The sequence below is a fragment of the Nicotiana tomentosiformis genome, chromosome 6 (genome assembly GCF_000390325.3).
Source record: "Nicotiana tomentosiformis chromosome 6, ASM39032v3, whole genome shotgun sequence".
Classification (NCBI taxonomy): domain Eukaryota; kingdom Viridiplantae; phylum Streptophyta; class Magnoliopsida; order Solanales; family Solanaceae; genus Nicotiana; species Nicotiana tomentosiformis.
Window position 1 is genome coordinate 92,171,766 of NC_090817.1, and position 15,804 is coordinate 92,187,569.

Consider the following 15,804-nt stretch of genomic DNA (forward strand, 5'->3'; position numbering starts at 1 on the left):
AATTAGAAAATTGTTTGGACTTGTGTTTCTTAGCAATATTGAACAATTATAGCTAAGCCTTAGTTCTCTGTGGGATTCGACTCCGGACTTTTAGATCGGATTATATTTGCAGCGACCGCTTATCCTTTTTAGGACTAGAGTTGGGCGTGTTTACCGAGCTTTATGGAGATTCTTGCAACTCATACTCTTGTGGAGTTATTTTCCGACCCACAGCTGTCCGATATCTCTAATCTTTGAATTGGATGTCATGTTACTCATGCCACATCAACTCATTTTCTCAGTCAGAAGCTATGAGGAAGTTGAGTTCAACAGGTAATCTGCGTATGGCTACACCCCCAGCTGTGATTTGAAACAGTTAGCGTGCAAATATATACACTCCTAGTTTTTCGCAACTTCACATCACCATCAGCCGATCACAATCCTACTTGTTGTGGAAGTTATTTTCTTTTCCTTTTTCAGTTCATGTCCAGTTTCACGCGGGATAGGGCCACCAAGGGAATAAAGCATTTCCTATCGAAAGGTTCACCATTTCCAGAACTCGACTTCTCGTTAACGGTGGAGAAATTTCAATCATCTCAGTTGACCCCTCGGTGATGAAAGTTTTTATGTATATGCTTTCAATGATTGAGTGATGTGCGTATCTTGATTTATGTTTTCCCCACAAGGATGGTAATGTATTACTCCTTTAGTAATATTATATATCAATATGTCACGTTGAGCGACTTCATTTGACAATCGCTTGTGATGTTTGCCATATATCCTTTGCTTAGATAATAGGCAAAGAAAATTTATTTTGTTTCTTATATCATACTTATGTGAGGCTCTCTTATACTTGGCAAGGCCTCTCTTCTTCAACCTTCCCCACTCTATTTTTCATCCCCACCAACCCCCCCACACCTATCCCACCCCTACCCCATCCACCCCCACCATACCCACCCTCCCCCAAACCTTGCCCTACGCCCACCCTAAATAGAAATATTATTATTAAGAATACTTTCTTTTTATGTTGTAAATAGAGTACTTTCTTTTTTCATTTCAATAAAATGAGTATTTTTTTTCATGATATAAAAAAAGTATTTTGTTTCATTTCAACAAAAAAATACTTTCTTTTCATGATGTAGAAAAAGTATTTTCTTTCATTCCAACAAAATAATGTAGTAAAGGTATCTTCTTTCATTTCAACAAAAAGTACTTTATTTTCATGATGTTGAAAAAGTATTTTCTTTCGTTTCAACAAAATGATGTAGTAAAAAATATCTTCTTTCATTTCAACAAAAAAAAAACTTCCTTTTCATGATGTAGAAAAAATATTTTCTTTCGATTCAACAAAATAATATAGTGAAAAGTATCTTTTTTCATTTCAACAAAGAAGTACTTTCTTTTCATAATGTCGAAAAAATATTTTCCTTCATTTCAACAAAATGATGTAGTAAAAAATATCTTCTTTCATTTCAACAAAATAATGTAGTAAAAAGTATCGTCTTTCATTTCAACAAAAAAAATACCTTTTTTTAATGATGTAGAAAACATATTTTCTTTCATTTCAACAAAATGAGTATTTTTTTTCATGATATAAAAAAGTATTTTTTTTCATTTCAACAAAAAAATACTTTCTTTTATGATGTTGAAAAAGTATTTTCTTTCGTTTCAACAAAATAATGTAGAAAGAGTATTGTTTTTCATTTCAACAAAATGAGTATTTTCTTTTCATGTTGTAGAAAAAATATTTTCTTTCAGTTTAACAAAATGAATACTTTTTTCATGTTGTAAAAAAATACTTTCTTTTTCAACCAAAAAATGAGTATTTTCTTTTTAATTATGTAATACAAATTTTAACGTTGTTTTTGAGTGAAAAAGTAAAGCAGCACATTAGTCCCAAAATTTGTGTGAATTTTTAAAAAAATAATTAAATTCTTGAAGAAAATAGAGTCACTGAAAACGTCGAGTATTTAGAGTTTGGGGGAGGGAAGGGACAGGGGGAGCACAGGAAACATGGGGATTTGGGGGGGGGGGGGGTAAGAAAAGTAACATAAAAGAATATTTTCTAAAAAATATTTTCTACCCTCTAAACAAACACTAGAAATATTTCCGGAAAAAAATTTTTCACTCACCAATTAAACATGAAAAAATAAGTAATAAAACTACTCATTTTACGGGAAAACATTTTCTAGGAAATATTTTCCTACACACCCAACACACCCTATGTATTATCATTCTCTGAAGTGCTGTTTGAGGAAGTTGGTGTACTCTTTTACATGGCGACGTGAATCATGTAATGGTGTTGATCACATACAGCTAGCATTCATCGAAACAAACATAACTCTTTTATTTTTTTGGTAGTACAAACAAAACTTATATCTTTCTAGGAAAATTCAAGATTTGTTCTGAGTAGTTTGATTGTAAGTTTAGAGTTGAAGTTAGAGAAAGTAATTTCTTAATTTTAATAATAAACAAACAAGATCTTAGCCAATGTGGCTGCACGCTCTTCATTTAAAATGTTGAAATTTTGCAACTAAAAAATTGGCCAAAGATCTTCCTGTTACATTATCCTAATAATATTTCTTTGTCAACTTTAAAATTAAAATTCTAGCTTATTTTTCGACCTTTAGTTTTGGGTTTCGTTTCAAGTTTGGAAACTTTATGTTGCCTTTTGCAAGTGGTCGCGACAACTCTTCGAACTTCAAACAAGAAACAAAATCTTGAAGATACGAAATAAAATTCGTTTGTGTTACGATTTGGAATATTATACAGCTGTATATGTTTGCGGAGATATGTCAACTAGGTCACATTATGATGGCTAGTAACGATAACTCTCTTTTTATGACTATGTCACATTATGATGGAATATTATACAAAATCTTGAATATTTGCAAGGGGTCCCGATAACTCTTTTTTTTTTCTCTCTCCAACGGCTAGTAACGTCTCTTTCCACAGAAGCGCGTATCTCTCACGCTCCACTTGATGGAGCCGCCGGAAGGCCCTCTTATGGGGAGTAAATACGGATGAAACATCCCACCATCAGTCACGAATCTTAATAACGAGGCAATTCCAGGAAAACACTCTTATGCCACAACGGTCATTGCTCCTCCATCTTCAACATTGAACCCTACCCGTCCAGACAAAGAAAACGTCATTGCTAGACAAATGACTCACAGCGGGATGCCAGCTGTGATATTCAAGGCCAAAGATTATTATGGCCCTCGCAGCCATTTCGAAAAGGGTGGAGGGAATGGAGAATGGGAACAAGGCACTCCGAGATCAAATGAAAGAACACTAGGAAATGGTCGATAAAATATCGGGCGCCCCCAAGATGTTGCCAAAGAAGGATGACAACCGGTTCGTCGAACAACCATACAGTGATGATGTAGCCGCACAAGCTATACCAAAAACCTTTAAAATGCTGCCCTACCTAGGATATATGACGGCACAACCGACCCCGAAGATCATTTGACTCATTACATCACCAGAGTAAAAGGCAACGACCTTGCCAAGGAACAAGTGTCTTCTATTTTGCTGAAAAGGTTTGGCAAAACCCTCACTGGAGGAGCATTAACCTGGTATTCGCAGCTACCGGCACGCTCTATTGAAACCTTTGAAGAAATGCCCGACAAGTTTGTAACGGCCGACGCTGGAGCCAAAAAGGCCGAGGCAAGAGTGAACGACATATTAACCATCAAATAATCTCTGGGAGAGGGATTGAGGGACTTCCCCACCCGGTTCAACCGAGTAAGGATGACTTTACCAAACGTGTCCGAAGAGATGGCGGTCGCATCCTTTCAGAACGGGTTGAGCAGGGATGGTTCAAGAGAAACGAGGAAACCGTTAAGTCGGTTGATGAAGTATCCCCAACAACTTGGGACGAAATCCACAATGCTTATTGTGCCAAGTCCGTGCAGATAAGGACAACCTCAACAGGCCAACCCACCGACTAACCTCAGTACAAGCGGAGTTAAGAAAGGATCGAAGAGACAATGCCAGAAGAGATCACCCGATCCCACGACCTAACAGGGAATGACACCAACCATATATCAGAATGACCATCCAGACTAAGGACAGTAACTCATCGAAACGACAGAGGTATGCCCCTATTGTTTGGTCACAATTTTTGTGTGTCACTAATAAGTGGAGATTTTGACTACTTATTTGCACCTTTTGACTTTTATTTTAGTTCATAAATGTTTGAAGGTATTCCCGAAAACTGATAAAATATGCTTACTTATAGGAGTATTGGAAAATGAGCCATTACGATGAAATTCAACTCAAGAAGGAGTGCTTTTGAACAAAGACAAAAATCAAACACACAGGCTCAAGTGCGGACCGCAAAATTCTATCTGCGGCCGCAGAATATGAAGAAGAATCAATAGAGCTTCAGTGTAAAGTGCGGACCGCACAATAATTGTGCGGCCTCTGAAGTCAAAGTTTAGAGAGTTTTAAATTCAAACTTAACAAGAACTGCGGACCGCACTATAATTGTGCGGCCGTAGAAATCAAATGTTCGGCCGCACCCAGAATTATGCGGACCGCAGAACTCAAGAGGTGTGGCCGCAACCCAGAATTGTGCGGCCGCAGAATCCACTCCTGTCAAGAGCTGAAGAAAAGTGCAGTCCGCACACAAAATTGTGCGGCCGCAGAATCTCCGAAAGGGCAATTTTGTCCGAAAATTCCAGCTTTGTATAAATAGACTACTTTCATGAAATTAGGTCAAGTATTACAATACTAGAAAGTCTGTAGCCATTTTTCCTTACTCTTTTAGGCAACTTTAGTTTATATCGTGGATTTTACATTGGAGTTTCATCTATTACTCATTCAATATGAGTTATATCATCTTTTCTTCTTTATTTTCTTCATTACCCACTATGAGTAGCTAAATTTCTAGCTAGGTTTGTGACCTAACCCTAGTATGGGAATCAAATGGGTGTTTGACTTAGAGCTTGTTTATGGTTGGGTGTGTATTATTTAGCCTAGTTCTTGCTATAATTGTAGAATTAATATTTGCAAATATTGGTTCAAGCCTATTTGACTTGGTCTCTACTTGAGAAAGAGAGACTTAGTCGAGGAAAATTTGGCTAACAAGAGTTTGGGATGAAATCAAGAGATTGATAGTCCCAATTAAAGGGTTGAACCTAGAGATAGTAAAACCCGACTTGAGCAATTTATCCACTGTTTAGTTCAATATCCATTTGAACTAGAGAAAGCCAAATTGGGCAAAATCAGTCTCTTACCGAGAGGTATTGAGTGGTTATTTGAGAGTTGATTGCTATAATACACCCCGATTAACGAAACTCGCTCTAAAGCCTACACCCCGTTAGGCAAACACCTAAGTGGAAGTCACAGCCCTAGACCCTTTACAAATTTGAAAATGGTAAAGTGTCAAAATTGTCCCTGTACTATCGAATATTATTTAAAATTGCTCTCCGTTATACTATTTGGTCAATTATGTCCCTGCCGTTATACTATTGTTCGAATATACCCCTAATTTAGATGGTTGGCCACGTGTCACTCGCAAATTCAATTGACTCATCCCTAATTTAAAATACATGATTCATCTCTTATCTGCCCCATTACCCGACCCTAAACCCCTCCACCTCCGAAATAACCCACCAGACATGACTCCACCCCACTCTCTTCCCTCTTCTTTTCTCTTCCCTCGCATCACACCAAAACCGCCGGAAATGGCAGCTCACCGAAAAATTCCTCCAGGAAGCACTAACCTCCACTGTACCGACCCCCTATTTGTCCCCCTCTTCTTCTTCTTCTTCTTCTTCTTCTTCTTCTTCTTCTTCTTCTTCTTCTTCATCTTCTTCTTCTTCTTGTTTCGTCATCCAAACAGTAACCCCATTCCACCAAACCAGCAAACGGAACCGGTGAAACTCGTCGAAAAAATCAGAAAGCCACCACCATGATCTACTTCTGCTCTCTCTCACTGTTTTCCCTCTTTATTTTTTCAATCACCATGAAAACTGACAAGATCCATTGTAGATCTTGACTAAAAAATGGTGAAAATACCACAACCTCACCCCTTTCTTCCATTTTTTTAAAGTCATTTTCTCTTTCTTCTTGCAATTTGTTAGATCTAAAAACTTATGAGGTTCCGAAACTTTTTGAACTTAGCCAGAAAATGGATCCTCACCAGATTCCACTGAAAATCCTTGAATCTGCTTGTTATTTTTGGATTTCCAGTGACCTTTAGATATCTGCTCATGTTAATAAAAAATAATTCGGTGACCTTTAGAAATCTGATCGTGTTAATAGAAATCTTTTCGGCCACTATGCAAAAGTTTGCGTCAAACTTCAGCTAATAAGGAATCAAAATCACGTGATGTACTTGTTCAATTGTCCTTTCAACTTAATCTCATTTTTATTCATTTGTTCAAACAATAATTACTAGGAACAACGCCAAAACATTCTTTTAATGATTGCTTGGAACATCGGAAACCTGCTCGTATTTGGTGGAGTTATGTTAGTTAGGGGGTTTAGGGTCGGGTGACGGGGCGGAGAAGAGATGAATCGAGTATTTTAAATTGGGAAAGGGTATATTGAATTTGAGAGTGACACGTGGCATGTCATCTAAATTAGGGGTATATTCGAATAATAGTATAACGGCAGGGATATAATTGACCAAATAGTATAACAGAGGACAATTTTAAACAGTATTCGATAGTACATCGACAATTTTGACCCTTTACCGATTTGTAAAATAACAATAAAAACATTCTTCTCTAGTTTCATTTTCAATTGCAATCCTTAGTATAATTTTAGAAGTAAAATTAAAACAAAGTTTATGGAAGTGCAAATTAGACAATTAACGTGCTTAGACCAAATACATACCACTAATCCCATCTACGCTCCCTATGGATTCGATCCCGATTCCTAGTTGGGTATTATTATTGCAATCGACAGCTTCACAATCCCAATTTGAGGTGTGACTTGGGCGAGATCAGTCACATATAGAGATAGTCTCCGCCCTGGAGAAGCTCGGACCAAAAGTGAAGTAGCCGCCAAAGATGAGATCAGACCCTAATACTAGAAAGTCTGACGCCCTATGTGAGTTCCACTAGGAATGAGGGAACATAACGAAAGACTACATTGCCTTAAGGCAGGAGGTCGTGAAACATGCCTTTGGGGGATGTGGACATGGAATAAGACCAAGTTGAAGAGGTTTCTCTTGAACCTCAAGCAAATAGATGAGGCAGACCGCCTCAAGACAACGTTCCCGTTTCTCCCCCAAATCCACCAAGAGCGGCTCCACACCGGGTGTTGCCGAATGAAGGGTATGCAACTGCTATAGTCCCGTCCTGCATTAGGGAAGGCAACTTTCAAATCACAAATGTTATGCTCACATTGCTAGAGCAACGGGGATTCTTCATCGGGGCTCCGAATCAAAATGCGTACAAATACTTGAAAGGATTTGTGGACACTTGCTGGGGGCGTAAACAGAAAAATGTCTCTGAGGATGCTTTAAGGTTGAGGCTATTTCCTTTCTCTCTCATGGGAAAAGCCTTGGATTGGTTAGAAAGGTTGCCAAACCATTCCATCCATACATGGGATGAACTGGCGGAGAAGTTTATTTCCAAGTTCTTTTCTCCTGGGCATATGGCTACTCTTAGAGTCGATATTCTAGCATTCAAACAAGAACCCAATGAGCCTTTACATGAGTTATGGGAGAGGTACCGAACTATGTGAAAGAGTTCCCGAACAATGACATGATGAAGGCTATGATTCAACAAACGTTTTATAGGGGGATCAATACTACCAATCAATATGTGGTCAACCAACTTGCCGGTGGAAGTTTCATGACAACACCATATGCCAAAGCTTTTGAAATCTTAGATGAAATGTCAGATACTTCATTAGCATGGCAAAGTAGAGCAAGTGTTCCTCAAGGTGATCCAAAAGTGATTCACCTACATAAAGAATTGCATGATCATGGGCAAGCAATTGCTGAGTTGACCACTACAATGAATCAATTAGCCAAAGCTCAACTTCAACAAGTTCAAGGTCCTAAGCAAGTAAATACAATAGAGGGTGTCAATATGATGGTAAACAAGGGAAGACAAAAGGGTCAACAATTGCAAAACCGTGCGGAACAATATGTGCAAGAAGATAGTGGGTTTGACCAGGATGAATCTTACAATGAACTAGAGGATGAAGTACAATATATGTGAACAACTTCCAAGGGCAAAGAAACAACTCTCAAGGTCCAAATCAATAACAATGGCGATCTCAAGGTAATCAAGGGAATTGGAACAATCAAAACAACCAAGGTAATTGGAACAATCAAAACAATCAAGAAAATTTGAATGGTCAAAACAATCAAAGCAATTGGGATGGCAATAGTCAAGGATATTGGGGAGGCAATAACCAAGGGGGATGGAACAATAATCAAGGGAATCGGGGGACGGGCTTTCAAAGGCCCCCGATGTATCAACTACCAAACAACCCACCTCCTTATCCTTTACATGGTCCTAGCTCTTCCAATAATAAGATGGTGCAAATTGAGAACATGTTTAAACAAATGATGGAGGAGAATGCCAACTCCGAAGCTCGACTAGCCTCTCACAACACTTCAATTCGCAATTTAAAAATCCAATTGGGGAAAATCTCTCAAGCTTTGAACACTCGTCCTAAGGGGGCACTACCAAGTGACACGGTGGTGAACCCAAAGGGTGGGAACAACACGGGACATGCCATGGCCGTGACTACAAGGAGTGGAAAATGTGGGGATGCAACCACCTCAAGTCAAAGAAATATTGTGGATGATGAACTAGTGATTCAAGAAGATGAGATTCCAAACAATTTGGTGCAAGCCAATGATGAAGTAAGAATTGATATTGATGACAATGTGGAGGAGACTCAAGAGGAAGTGAACCCGTCTAGGAGAACATTGTAGACATACTGGAACCAGTAGTGCCAAAAGATAAGGCACCAATGCCAAGGCCTCCTCCTCCATACCCTCAAAGGCTTGCCAAGCAAAATGGCGAGAAAAAATTCAAAAAGTTCATTGACATGATGAAAAGCCTATCTATTAATGTGCCATTGGTTGAGGTTTTAGAGCAAATGACAGTTTATGCAAAGTTCATAAAGGATTTGGTGACAAAGAAGAGGACGCTGAATTGTTAGACTATAAAGATGACACATCAAGTGAGTGTAATTGTGCACTCAATGGCTCCTAAATTAGAAGATCCCGGTGTTTTCACAATCCCTTGTACTATTGGAAGCGTCGACTTTGCAAAAGTTCTTTGTGATCTTAGGGTAAGTATCAATTTGATGCCCTACTCGTTTTTCAAGACTTTAGGAATTAGGCAACCAAGACCCATATCTATGAGGTTACAAATGGCGGATCGTACTATGAAGAGACCATTGGGTTTTATTGATGATGTGTTGGTTCGTGTTGATAAATTCATCCTCCCGATGAACTTTGTGATTCTTGACTGTGAAGTAGACTATGAGGTACCTATTATTCTAGGGAAACCTTTCCTTGCTACGGGGAAGGCTCTTGTTGATGTGGAAGTCGATGAGCTCACTTTCCGGGTGGGTGATGAAAAGGTGGTTTTCCACGTGTTCAAATCTATGAGGAAACCGAATAGCAATGAAGTTTGTTCGTTTGTGGACTTGGTAGCCAATGTGATTATTGATGATACTAGTACCATGATGAATGTGGATGATAATTTTAAGGACATTTTTCTCAACCTTGATGATGATGAGAAGGATGGCTATGTGGAGTGTGTGAATGCATTGCAAGGAACGAGGTCTTACACTTATGAACCCCGCAAATTGTCTTTGGATCTTGAAAATCCGAAGACTCTTCCAACAAAGCCCTCAATAGAGAAGCCTCCCACTTTGGAGTTAAAGCCATTGCCTCCACATCTCAGGTATGAATTCCTTGGCCCTTGTTCTACTTTACCAGCTATTCTTTCCTCTTATTTGACTAACGTGCAGGTAGACTCCATATTGGCGGTGCTAAAAAAGAGAAAGAAAGCTATCAGATGGATATTGGCAGATATTCGGGGTATAAGCCCCACCTTTTGCATGCACAAAATTATTTTAGAGGAAGATGCCAAACCCTCCATTGAACATCAAAGAAGACTAAATGAAGCAATACAAGAGGTGTTCAAAAAGGAGATCATAAAGTGGTTGGATTCCGGGGTTGTTTACCCCATTTCCAATAGTTTATGGACCTCTCTGGTGCAATGTGTCCCAATGAAAGGGGGAATGATGGTGGTAACCAATGATAAGAACGAGTTGATTCCTTCAAGAACGGTGACCGGGTGGAGAGTGTGTATGGACTATCGCAAACTCAACAAAGTCACAAGGAAGGATCATTTCCCACTTCCCTTCCTTGATCAAATGCTTGATAGGTTGGCCGGCCGTGATTTCTATTATTTCCTTGATGGGTATTTCGACTACAATCAAATTTTTATTTCTCCGGAGGATCAAAAGAAGACTACTTTCACATGTCCCTATGGTACTTTCGCATTCTCGCGGATGCCATTTGGTTTATGCAATGCACCAATGACTTTTCAACTATGTATGATGGCTATCTTCACAGACATGGTGGATGATTCCCTTGATGTCTTCATGGATGACTTTTCAGTGGTTGGGAATTCTTTTGATGAATGCTTGAAAAATTTGGATAAGGTCTTGGAAAGATGTGAACAAATGAACTTGGTACTCAATTGGGAGAAATGTCACTTCATGGTCGAGGAAGGCATTGTCCTTTGCCACAAAATTTCAAAAATGGTATTGAGGTCGACAAGGCCAAAACAGAGGTGATTTCTAAACTTCCACCCCCAACATCCGTGAAGGGAGTGAGGAGTTTCTTGGGTCATGTGGGGTAACCCTACCGCCGTTTCATCAAGGATTTTTCCAAAGTGGTGAACCCTTTGTGTAAGCTATTAGAGAAAGATGCCAAATTCCATTTCAATGAGGATTGCATAAAGGCATTTGAATTGCTCAAGTTCAAATTGACAACCACTCCTATCATCACCGCTCTGAATTGGAGCTTGCCTTTTGAGCTCATGTGTGATGCTAGTGATGTGGCGGTCCGAGCAGTTTTGGGGAAAATTATCAACAAAATCTTCCATTCGTTCTACTATGCTAATAAGACCATGAACAATGCCCAAGTCAATTACACAATGACCGAAAAAGATCTCCTTGCTATTGTTTTTGCTATGGAAAAGTTCCGCCCGTACTTGATGGGTACAAAGGTGATTGTCCACACGGATCATGTGGCACTTCGGTACCTAATGAGAAAGAAAGATTCAAAGGCGCGGTTAATGAGATGGGTGCTTTTATTGCAAGAGTTCGATCTAGATATCCAAGACCGCAAAGGCAGTGAAAACCAAGTGGCGGACCACTTGTTTCGCTTGGAGGAGGATGGGAGGCCACATGACGGCCTTGAAATTAATGACTCTTTCCCCGATGAGCCACTTATTCAATGACCAAGATGCCATGGTTAGCTAACTTAGCAAATTATCTTGTGAGTGATATTGTACCGAATGTGTTCTCTTCAAACCAAAGGAAGAAACTGAAACGGGATTGCCTTGACTACTATTGGGATGAACCATACCTCTTAAGGATTTATACTAATGGTGTGATTCGAAGATGTGTGCCAGAGGAGGAACAAGTGGAAATTCTTGATGCTTGCCACTCTCACCATATGGTGGTCACCATGGTGGAGAGAGAACGGTGGCGAATGTGTTGAGTTGTGGATTCTATTGGCCTACTCTCTACAAGGACGCAAGTGATCTAGTCAAGCGTTGTGATGAATGTCAAAGGGCCGGTGGGATTTCTAAGAAAAATGAGATGCCCCACACCACCATCTTGGAAATTGACATTTTTATGTGTGGGGCCACTATAGGTTTGGTACTCCAAGGGCCATTATAGGTTTTGCAACAAAGCTTTTGATACCTTACTCACCAAGTATGGTGTCACTCACAAAGTCACGACCCCCTATCACCCTCAAGCAAGCGGATAAGTGGAAGTCTCCAACCTGGAGATCAAGAGTATTTTGTCAAAGATAGTGAATGCCAACTGGACGGATTGGTCGAAGAAACTTGATGATGCTATATGGGCTTATAGGACGGCTTACTAAACACCGATTGGGATGTCTCCATACCGGTTGGTGTTCGGGAAAGCTTGTCACCTTCCGGTGGAACTTGAGCACAAGGCTATGTGGGCATTGAAGAAGCTAAATCTTGAGTGGGATGTCGCCGCCAACTTAAGGGTGACACAATTGAATGATCTTGATGAATTCCGATACCATGCTTATACAAGTTCTTCCTTATACAAGGAAAGATGAAGTACATCCATGACAAGTACATTTAGAACAAGGATTTCAAAGAAGGTGATCTTGTGTTATTGTTCAATTCTCGGTTACAAATATTTTCGGGAAAGTTGAAGTCTAAATTGAGTGGCCCGTTTGAAATTGTGAGTGTAACACCCTTTGGTACATTAGACTTGCAGAATAAAAATGATGAAGTGTTTACAATCAATGGTCACCGGGTGAAGCATTATTTGGGAAAAGTTGATGATGGCCACGTCGTGGCATTGATTCATTTCAAGTGATTGATGGTAATCAGCGTTGTGCCACGACGTTAAATCTGGCGCTTCTTGGGAGGCAACCCATGTCTTTTTTTTTTTTTTCTTCTTCTTCATTTTATAGATAGGTCTTGTCTTGTGCTAATTGGTTTTGAAGTATGTTATAGGAATGAGTGTGCTTTGTAGGAACTGTGCACAGAAATAAATGCTAAGTATGGAAAAAAGTGCGGATTGCACATTTATTATGCGGACCGCACAATCTTGATGGCCACAACAGAGAGGAGTCTGCGGCCGCACAATTCATTGTGTGACCGCACAACTGGAGATCACAAAATTGCAAACTCTCTGAAGTTTGAATTGCAGAGAAAGAGCCGATATGCGGCCGCACAAGGAAATGTGCGGTCCGCACAAAAATCTGCGGCCGCACTCAGAAATGTACGGACCGCAGATCGTCAATAAGGGTAATTGGTAACAGGTAAGGAGTGTGGACTGCACACAAAATTGTGCGGCCTCACTTAGCTTAGCATTTTTGCCCTAGTTGGTCAAACTATAAATAGCAGCCCCCTCACACTGGTCAAACTTTACACACTCTGAATACTTAACACAAAAGCCAACACAGTGCGCTTAAATTGATTCAAGCATCTCACACCTATTTCATCTTTCTTGATCCTTCCTTGCATCGCTTCATCACTGATTGGTTCAATCCATCTTCAAAATTTTCAATTTTTTTTTAATTTTGTTCATAGTTAGCGTAGTTAATTTTAAGCCTAATGCCAAATTCATCATCATGTGTGCTTAACATTGTGTGGGTAACTTCCTAGTTGATAATTGGGGGATGGGTAAACTGTGCAAAACCTAAGTTCAGTGCCGTCTAATTTTGAAATGTACGACCGCACAAGAAATTGTGCAGTCCGCAGATCCTTAGGCGAGGGCAAAGTCTGTGCATTTATTGTACGGACCACACTCAAAATTGTGCGGTCCGCAGAAACTGAACTGCGGCCGCACTCAAAATTATGCGATCTGCAGATCAAAACTTCAGAGAATTGATATTTCTGGGACTTGAATTATGTTTCCGCACTCAGAATTGTGTAGACCGCACTACAATTGTTATGCCGCCCTTCCAAAATTGTGCGGTCCGCATAAGCTATTCTACAGACACACTTCCCCCTCCTGCCCACTGTTTTCTCTGCAACTATTTTATAGTCTATGTTTGAACTTTAATTGACTCATGTTGTTATGTATTGCAGAAAATTATTAGATCAAGAGGACGTGGTGATACTTCCAAAGGCCGAGGCAGAGGTATCCTACAACTCTCCGTGCAAAAAATGATTAGTAATAAGGCAACAGTAGTCCGAGATAGACATCTGTAGCCCTCCGAATCAAGTTCATATGCCCCGTCTAGGGAAGCATCAGAGGGCGACTATGTGCAAAGGCAACATGCTGTGCCATCACAGCCACAACTGCCCCAGGATAGATTCCGACTGAGAGATGAGCCTACCTGTTTTGAGAGTGCTTCTGACGGATCGGAAGGGAACAGTCAGGCTACAGAGCCCTCATCTACTCATGCCCCCTCCGCACCAGTCAGAATTGATGATGATTATGATATTCCAGATGACAGTCGGGGGGGTGGGGGTGGGGTGATACCAGAGTTGCAGGCCTTGAGAAGTCAAAGAAGAAGGAAGTTTGGGAAGATAGGTTTGTGAGCTTGACTACATTCAACAGGTTCCGAGAGTGGTGGCCGCAGAGATTGCTCACTCTTGAGCAACCGTTTGTGTTGAAAGATCTGGATAGATACAACCCGAATATGTTAAGATAATTTCGTGAAAGAAAATGGTGGAAATGGTTCACGAAAAGCGTATTGGATGCCAAGGAGCACTTAGTCCGGGAGTTTTACGCCAATGTGGTGCACATCAAAAAGGGGACTAAGGTGCAGAACTTAAAAGTACGATTTGATCAGACCACCCTGAACACTTATTTGGGGCTCGAGGATATGTAGCCAGTGTAGTAGTTAGAGAAGTTTGCACTAGGTGATACAGCTCGCCCTTGGCTAGCTGAGATACTAGCAGCTCCAGGACCACTACCACCATGGATCACAGCAGGGGTTCCTATTTTGCGGAACACCCTCAACTTTGAAGTAAAAGGGTGGCAAACATTTGTATGCAGTCGCATAGACCCAAGAAGGAATGAAAACAATCTTCCAATCCCCCGGGAAGTCTTAGTTGCATCTATCATGGCCGGGTACCCAATTAATATGGGTTCCATCATGTCGGCCAACATGTCTCTGGTTATCAGGCAGGGTGAAAGCTCATATCCGTATCCCAACACTATCACAAAGTATCTCACAGATGCGGGGGTGGAGCCCAAGAGCTTTGATACGAAGGTAAAGGCTAAGCATCCCTTCTCCTGGTACTCTTTGAAGGACCCAAGGAACCCGAAAAACAAGGGTAAGTGGACTACTACCATAGGCCAGTCTGACGATCCATCGGTGGTAGTTGCAGATTCTGCTGCTTTGCCTTATAGAACTTTCATGCCTTCCATAGCAGCCCGTCCTTCCACCGAGACAGTTTCCATGCTACCACCTCCATCTTCAGGGCCATCAGCATCAGTATCAGTACCTTCCTCTTCTACTTATCCACTCTTTGTGCTGCGAGTCTCCCAGACATTGGCGAGTTTCAACAACTAGATACAGACGACTACTGCAAAGTAGTCTGACCTATCCAGTGCTATTGCAGCTCTGACCTCTACCTCCGCACCCCAGATTCCTCCGTCGGTGGATGAAACATTGAAGAAAATATTGGAGAATCAAAAGACCATCATGTTTACCTTGGTGGCACATGGGGGAGCAATTGAGGAGCTTGGAAAGCAGGTGAAGAAGTTGAGGAAATCTCAGGCTTCGAGAAAATCAGTTGACAACTTGAGACGAGAAGTGACCAAGATAACAACCGTTGGGGATCTTCCATTTGACTTACTGATGGAGACAGATCCATAAGTACCAGCAGAACCAACAACATCAGTGGCACCAACTGGCTAGTTTGAGGAGCCACACTGCGCTAGCCACACCGCTGAGGCGATGCTACAGATGTTCATCAACCCAGCCACTCCCCGATCAGAGTATGATGAGATCCAGTTGGAGGAGCCTGAGGGAGGTGATGCTGCTATGGATACCGAGACCACATAGGGAGTCCTCTCTACTATTTCCCCTCATTATTTTGACTTTTGTTAAGTATTGAGTACAATGCTTATTCTTATTCAGGGGGTGGTCTA